Genomic DNA, 8,632 nt, shown 5'->3' with positions numbered 1-8,632 from the left:
TTAAGTGTGGGGAGGTTGATAAACCCATATTTCATGAGTTATTTTGTGCTTAGTTTGAGTGATTTATTCAATCCTTCACCCACTTATTCATATTAATTGCATGGTTTTACTTTCCCTTCCTTATTATGTGATGTATGTGAAAAACATGTTTCCTAAGCTTTAAAATTAATCATTTTAATTACCTTTATTTCCATTCGATGCCGTGATTAGTGTGTTGAGTAGTTTCAGATTTTCTAAGGCAGAATGACTTAAAGGATGGAAAAGGAAATGTACAAAAATGGAAGAAAAGTGCGAAATGGAGTTTTGAAGAAACTGGCATCCACGCGATCGCATGGACGACGCGATCGCGTGCCAGGCGCGAAGAAGCAGCGACGCGGCCGCATGACTGACGCGGCCGCGCGACTTGAGCATAGTGCATTCGATGCGGACGTGTAATCGACGCGACCGCGCCACAAGGAAAACTCCAGATGACGCGACCGCGTGACCCACACGGACGCGTGACAGAGGCCACGTATCAGAATTTACAGAATATGCCCCCAGCAATTTCTGAAGCCCTTTTGGCCCAAATCCAGGTGCTGAACACACAGACTAGAGGCTATAAAGTGGGGGAATGCATCCATTCAAGAGAGAGCTCGCATTTTTACGACTTTCCATGATTTAGATTTAGTTTGAGAGAGGTTCTCTCCTCTCTCTCTTAGGATTAGGATTTAGGACTTCTCTTAGTTTTTAAGAGTGACTCTCGATCCAGGTTTTATGTTTCTTGTTTTAAGCTTCCCTTCTCACTTTTATTTATTTATTCCAGCACTTGAGTTGATTATTTACTTTTATAATTTAATTTATGAATTATTCCATGTTACAGATAGTTATTTGAATTAATGATATTTGGGGTATTTCAGTTATTGATTGCTTTCTCTTTAATTTGTGTTACCATTGTTTCCAATCTGAAGATATTCTATTCCATCAATTTACTTTTTTTTCTTTTTGGTCTTGGTTAAGAAATCAGTAACTCAACAGTTATCAAACTCAACATAATTGATAATCGTTATCTTGCTAATTGAATTGAACTTCAATAATCCCAACTTTTTCGTAGGAAATAAATAGGATTCGAAGGTCAAACTAATTAGTCCCTTGACTTTCCTTTACTTTAGTAAAGGTTAACTAAGTGGAATTTAGATTCAACTTTCATTATTGTTGAGGGAGATAACCAAGTTGGACTTCCAATTCCTTTTACCTTGCCATAAGTTTGCTTTACAATATTTATTTATTTATTTTAATTGCCATTTACTTTACTTGTCATTTAAATCACTTGCTTCTCACCTTCTAAACCCCGATTACAACCTTTATAGCCAATAATAAGAACATACTTCCTTGCAGTTCCTTGAGAAGACGACCCGAGGTTTGAATACTCGGTTAACAATTTTTAAAGGGGTTTGTTACTTGTGACACCCAAAAACGTTTGTACGAAGGGATTTTTGTCGGTTTAGAGACTATATCTACAACGCGACTGTTTTTATGAACTTCTTTACTGGCAAAAATACCAACGTCAGGTGTATTGCTGGAGTTCTTCTGGGATCTTCAGAGTCCTCTCCGGGTACAGGTTCCTGGAGGTTGCAAACACCGGATACTTCAGCTTGCAGTATCAGTTTGCAAACTTAATGGGATCAGTAGCAGGGAGTAGCTGGTCAGCCTTCTCCTGCGGGGTAAAGTGCTTCTCCCGCCAGGAGTCATCATGCATGATGTCCAGGATGGACATGGAGGATTCTCCTCTTTTCCGTTTGCCAGTTGTTGCCTTTCCCTTTCCTTTTCTTTGGGTGTCAGACATCCTGAAACACAGAAAACCAGGATATAATAAAAAACATGAAAACAAGTATGCAAATCACAAAATAAGCATTTAGTGGCAAAGGAGCAGTGGAGTAATGAAAATGAGTTAAGTAAATGTGCATTAAGGATTGAATATGAGTTAAAAATCCGAGAAGAAAAAATTAACAATCCAAAATGTATTAGAAATCATGTTAATTAGGAAAAATTATCATCATGCCTTGGTTAGAAGGTTAAAGAGAATAGTGAAAAACCTAAAGAGATATTTTGAAAGGTTAGGTTCGTTAGGAATGAAAAAAGAGTTTAGGAAGTTAAAATTAGTGAATTAGTAAAAAGTGGGTTAGAGTAAGTGGCATGATGATCATTTTCTAAGTAACAAGCATTCTCAATTAGAAGCTACAGTTAACTCATATCCAAATAAGGGAATCAGTTTGATGATGAATCAAAAATTGGAAGCTAAACATCAAAAATGCAGATTATGAACCAGGAAATCAAAAAGAATAAGAAAGCTTGCCCTGGTATTCATGAATTGGTTTGATAAAAGCAGAGTAAAGCAGAGTTCAAAGTGCCAAAACCAAGACATGAATGGAAACAAAATAGTTTACAGAATATTGGACAGCATTCTAGCTAAAATTGGATGTTCCCGGAAAATAAACAGTAAGCATGACAGTTCATATGAATTAAAATAAACTACAATTAGATATAATTAGTGTGAACAAGAAAGAACATTTGCAATAGCTGCATGAACAGTAAGAACAGCATATGAACAATACTAACATCACAGTAACAGCAGAATTGCAAAAATTATAAAACAAGAAGCACAAACAGCATAATTAATCAGGCCTAAATCTACTAACCACATCCTAGGCTACCTAACCACCTAGAATGCACTACAACATGCATATCTAACTAGCCTAATTATGAACATAAACAGAAAAATATGTAATTAGTTAGGAATTGAAAGAAGGGTGGCGTTCGGCGGAACCTGGTAGGCGTATGAATGAAAGTGGGGCAGAGAGATGGCTGGGGAATGGTGGTGGTGGCGGCTGACGCGGTGGTTGAGGGTGGCGCGGCGGCGGTTGGCGCAGCGGTGTTGTCTATTCGTAGGCAGGGGGTTCGGAAGGGGTAATGGGGGTAGGGTAGGGGCTAATAGTGAAGAGAGGGGTTGGAAGAGAGGGGGTTTGTGGTGGTGACGGCGCGGTGGGCGGTGTTTGTCCGCGGTGGTGGCAGCGGTGGTTAAGGGAAGAAGAGAGAGAGAGAGAAGAAAGAGAGGGAAGGGAGAAGGGGGTGGTGATGCCAGGGCATTTTGGCCAGTTTCACTGACCTTTTCTTTACTGTTTTTAAGCAAGTTTCATGCATTTCCTTAGAAAATAAGCTAGTTTTGGGTAGATATTCACTTACATCTTGATTCAAGCATACATTGTGCACTTTACATGATTTCATGAGGATTTTGCATGAAATTAATGACAAATTGGATGTTGCATTTCCCATGACTTGGACTAGAACTTTGATGCACTTTATTGCTTGATTTCAGGACAAAGGAAGCAAGGAAGAACCACGTTAGCAACCACGTTTGTCTCACTAACGTGACTTCTAACGTAGGAATGGGAGCTAGCTTGCAAAGTTAATGAGAAAAGTAATCGCCAATAACGCCCTCAAAGCCATCATAGCCCACGTCAAGAGTCACATTAACTAAGTTAACGTGAACTCTAACGTGGAGGAAAGAAAATAGAGCCAATGTTAGTGACACTTACCTTTGTCACTAACGTTGGGCCAAGCTCATAAGTGGCCACGTTAGTTGCCACGTTAACTTAGTTAACGTGGCTTCTAACGTTAAGAAGCAAAAGAGAAGCCAACGTTAGTGAGATTTAACTTTGTCACTAACGTTGGCCAAGCCTCCACAAGCCACGTTAACTTCCACGTTAACTTAGTTAACATGGAAGACAACGTGGAGAAAGTATATGATCGCCAACGTTAGTGACACCTAACTTTGTCAATAACGTTGGAATGAACCACACAAGCCACAATGAGCCACGTTAACTCCCACGTTAACTTAGTTAATGTGGAAGCTAACGTGAAGAAGAGAGATGATGAGCCAACGTTAGTGACATTCACATTTGTCACTAACGTTGGAGATGGCTAGCATTGCTACGTTAGAGGCGACGTTAACCTAGTTAACGTGGACTCTAACGTGGGAGATAGGGGCACATTGGAACGTTAGTGACAAAGGTAAGTGTCACTAACGTTCTCGAAGGTTGGCAAGTTAACGTTAAGAGCCACGTTAACTAAGTTAACGTGGACTCTAACGTAAGAAAGGGGGAGGCTTCTCAACGTTATTGGGAAAGGTAAGTCCCAATAACGTGTGCGAAGGACCAAGAGGCAATGTTAGTGGCAACGTTAACGTGGCTCTAACTTGGGTCAGGAACATTAGTGAAAAAGGTGATTGTCACTAACGTTTTTGAACCCACAATTTCACTTAACGTTAACACCACTAACGTCCTGAGCTAAAGTCCCTGCCCACTTCACACTTTCTCTCTGTAAGTAAAGCTAAGCCCAATGAAGAAGATAACTGCTTCAAACTCAAGATCCAAAGGCCCATACCCAAGACTTGAGGAGCCAACTAGAAGATCAGAAGAGTAGTATATATAGGAGTAGCTTTGAATTGATTAGGAAGATTGGAAAATTAGGGAAAAACTACTCTCTGTATTTTGCCATTCTCTGCACTTCTAGTTTTGTTTTCATGATGTATTCTCCATCTTTGCTTTTATTTTCCAGAGCTATGAACAACTAAACCCCTTTCATTGGGTTAGGGAGCTCTGTTGTAATTTGATGGAACAATACCAGTTTTAATTATTCTTCTTCTATCTGTTTTCTTGATTTTACTTGAAATCTTTCGATCTTCATCCAATTGGATAGTTATCTTGGAAAAGAAGCTATTCAAACTTGGATCTCTTCTGAACCTTGAAAGAGGAAGGAAGAGATCATGCTAGAAATGCTTTCTCATGCTGGACCAAATTGGGTTTGGATGGATATGTGACTATAATCCTCTCAATACTTGATTTGGGAAATGCATGTGGTATAATCAGTGAGTATACTTCATCTCTTCTCATGAGCAATTGACCAAGGAATTGGCTGTTGATCAAGATTTGAGAGATTGAATTACAAGGAATTGTAACTCGATCACTTAAGATTGCCAAGGAGATCAATGAATGCATTAATTGAGGAAGAGATGAAAATGAAATTGATCCGGAGAATGCAACATCTCCTGAGCCCAATGAACTCCCCATTTCTGATTTTACCCATTCTCTTTAGTTTCTGTCATTTACTTTTATGAGCAGTTACCCCATTCCCATTTACAATTCTGCAATTTACTTTCCGTCATTTACTTTCAGCTCTTTATTTCTAGCATTTACTTTTTTTGTTATTTACTTTCCCACCATTTTATTTTCTACAATTCTCAACTCAAATTCTAATTCGCTCAACTAGAACATTCCTCTAATTAAAGTTGCTTGATCAATCAATCTCTGTGGGATTCGACCTCACTCTATTGTGAGTTTATACTTGACGACGAAATTCGGTACACTTGCCGAAGGAAATTTGTTACGAGACAAGTTTTTCGTGCATCAAGTTTGAGGCGCCGTTGCCGGGGATTGATTGTGCATCAACAATGATTAAATTGGAAGATAACTAGATTGAGCATTTTTGTTTTGTTTGATTTAATTTTCTGTTTGAGTAATTTACTTTCAGTTTTAGTTAATTTCTTCCCTTCCCCCTACTTTTTCGTTTCTTTTTGTTATTTACAATTTAGTTTACTAACCCACTAACTGTTTGATATATTGCATCACTCACACTAACAGTAATTCTAATAGAATACTTTCTACATTTATTTTCCTTGCTTGTGCTTTGTTGGTTGTATGACAGGGAGAAGAAGTGGGGCTTCAACTTCCTTTGATTCTGAATCTGAGAGAACCTTCTTTAGATTAAGGAGGGAAGCAAGAGGAAAAAGAGTGGTTGGTGCTGAGGAAGAGGAGGAATACTTTGAACCAAACATGGAAGAAAACATGGAAGACCATCGTGAGGAAGAGGCTCACAACCATGGCGGAGGAGGTCGAGCAAATCATGCTGGGGAAGATAGAAGAGTTTTAGGCTCTTACATCAATCCAAACCCAGGAAACTGTGGAAGTAGCATTCAAAAGCCAACCATCCATGCCAACAATTTTGAACTAAAACCACAGCTAATCACCCTTGTTCAGAACAACTGTTCGTTCGGAGGAAGTGTCCAAGAAGACCCCAATCAACATCTAACCACCTTCCTTAGAATTTGTGACACAGTGAAGTCTAATGGTGTTCATTCTGACGCCTATAGACTGCTCTTATTTCCATTCTCACTCAAGGATAAGGCAGCCAAATGGCTGGAGTCTTTCCCGAAGGAGAGCTTGACAACTTGGGAAGATGTAGTGAACAAATTCTTAGCAAGATTCTACCCCCCTCAACGAATCAATAGGCTGAGAGCTGAGGTCCAAACTTTCAGGCAACAAGATGGTGAGACTTTTTATGAAGCATGGGAGAGGTTTAAGGACTTGACAAGGAGGTGTCTACCTGACATGTTCAACGAATAGGTGCAGCTGCACATTTTCTATGAAGGCCTGTCATATGAATCAAAGAAGGCAGTAGACCATTCATCCGGAGGATCTTTGAACTAGAAGAAGACTATTGAGGAAGCCATAGATGTCATTAAAACAGTAGCAAAGAATGACTATTTCTATGCTTCTGAAAGAGGCAACACTAGAGGAGTAATGGAGCTAAACAATGTAGATGCTTTGCTGTCCCAAAACAAGCTCATTACCCAGCAGTTGGCTGACCTCACCAAGAAGATGGAGAGGAACCAAGTAGCAGTAATCACTACTTCATCAACAACCCAAGAAGGAGTGAATGAAGAAGCAGAGGGTAGTCAGGAGCAAGCCAACTACATTTGGAATTCACCTAGGCAAAACCATGATCCATACTCTAAGACCTATAACTCTGGATGGAGGAATCACCCAAACATTGGGTGGGGAAATCAACAAGACCAAGGCATAGATCAAACACGTTCAAATCCCAACAACAATGCAGCCCACCAACATTTCACATCTAGACCATATCAGCACCCACATAACCAACCCTCTCAACACCTTTACCAAGGCTAAAATAACCCTCCCCATCCTTCCACCTCTAATCCCAATCTACCATCATTTGATGACAGGCTCTCAAGGATTGAGAATCTACTTGAAGGCATAGGCAAAGAGATTCAAGACAACAAGGCATTCAAGGAGGAAGTGTGAGCCAATTTCAAGAACCAGGGAGACACAATCAAGAGGTTGGAATCCCAAGTGGGGTATCTCTCTGAGCAGATTCCCAAACCTACAGATGGATTCCCAAGTGACACAGAGAAGAATCCGAGAGGTGAAACAAAGAAAGTAAGATGGGAAAATTGCAAGATGGTCACTATAAGTGATAAGGAGACTGAGGACAAGCCAAACAAGTCGGCAGAACAACCTGGAGACACCTCAACAGAGAAGGAGGAAAAAGATCACCAAGAACCAGAAATCTCACAACAGGAGCTGCTGAGACTTTATGCACTGATGAGCGGATATTTTATACGCTTTTTGGGGTTAATTTCATATAGTTTTTAGTGTGTTTTAGTTAGTTTTTAGTTTATTTTCAGTAGTTTCTAGGCAAAATTCATATTTCTAGACTTTACTATGAGTTTGTGTGTTTTTCTGTAATTTCAGGTATTTTCTGGCTGAAATTGAGGGAGTTGAGCAGAAATCTGATTCAGGCTGAAAAAGGACTGCTGATGTTGTTGGATTCTGAACTCCCTACACTCGGAATGGATTTTCTGGAGCTACAGTACTCCAAATGGCGCGCTTCTAAATGCGTTGGAAAGTAGACATCCAGGGCTTTCAAGAAATATATAATAGTCCATACTTTCCTCAAGGATAGATGACGTAAACTGGCGTTCAACGCCAGTTCCATGTTGTAGTCTGGCGTCCAGCGCCAGAAACAAGTTACAAGTTGGAGTTCAACGCCAGAAAAGGATCCAAAGCTGGCGTTGAATGCCCAAAACAGCCCTATGCACGTGATTAGCTTAAGTCTCAGCCCCAGCACACACCAAGTGGGCCCCAGAAGTGGATTTCTGCACTATCCATCTTAGTTTACTCATTTTCTGTAAACCTAGTTTACTAGTCTAGTATTTAAACAACTTTTAGAGACTTGTCTTGTATCTCATGACATTTTAGATCTGAACTTTGTACCTCTTGACGGCATGAGTCTCTAAACTCCATTGTTGGGGGTGAGGAGCTCTGTTGTGTCTCGATGAATTAATGCAAGTATTTCTATTATCCATTCAAACATGCGTGTTCCTATCTAAGATATCCATTCGAACTTCAATATGAATGTGATGAACGTGACAATCATCATCATTCCTCCACGAACGCGTGCCTGACAACCACTTACGTTCCACCGTAGAATGAATTAATATCTCTTAGATCTCTTAATCAGAATCTTCGTGGTATAAGCTAGATTGATGGCAACATTCAAGAGAATCCGGAAAGTCTAAACCTTGTCTGTGGTATTCCGAGTAGGATTCAGGGATTGAATGACTGTGACGAGCTTCAAACTCGCGAGTGCTGGGCGTAGTGACAGACGCAAAAGGATAGTAAATCCTATTCCGGTACGATTGAGAACCTGCAGATGATTAGCCGTGCGGTGACAGCGCATCTGGACCCTTTTCACTGGAAGGATGGATGGTAGCCATTGACAACGGTGATCCACC

At 40.2% G+C, this 8,632-nt stretch overlaps 1 non-coding gene across 1 annotated transcript; it reads right to left on the bottom strand.

The window, feature by feature from the left end:
- Window positions 1-6,320: 6,320 nt before the first annotated feature.
- Window positions 6,321-6,424, bottom strand: LOC148571312 (small nucleolar RNA R71). The gene has a single exon (XR_015907989.1). It is a non-coding gene; the product is annotated as a small nucleolar RNA R71 (small nucleolar RNA).
- Between the last annotated feature and the right edge of the window lie 2,208 nt (window positions 6,425-8,632).

The sequence above is a fragment of the Arachis ipaensis genome, chromosome B3, assembly GCF_059453495.1.
Source record: "Arachis ipaensis isolate K30076 ecotype BB chromosome B3, ASM5945349v1, whole genome shotgun sequence".
NCBI classification, from domain to species: Eukaryota; Viridiplantae; Streptophyta; class Magnoliopsida; order Fabales; family Fabaceae; genus Arachis; species Arachis ipaensis.
Note: the sequence above shows the minus strand (reverse complement) of the source record. Positions and strands in the feature narration are given on the sequence as shown.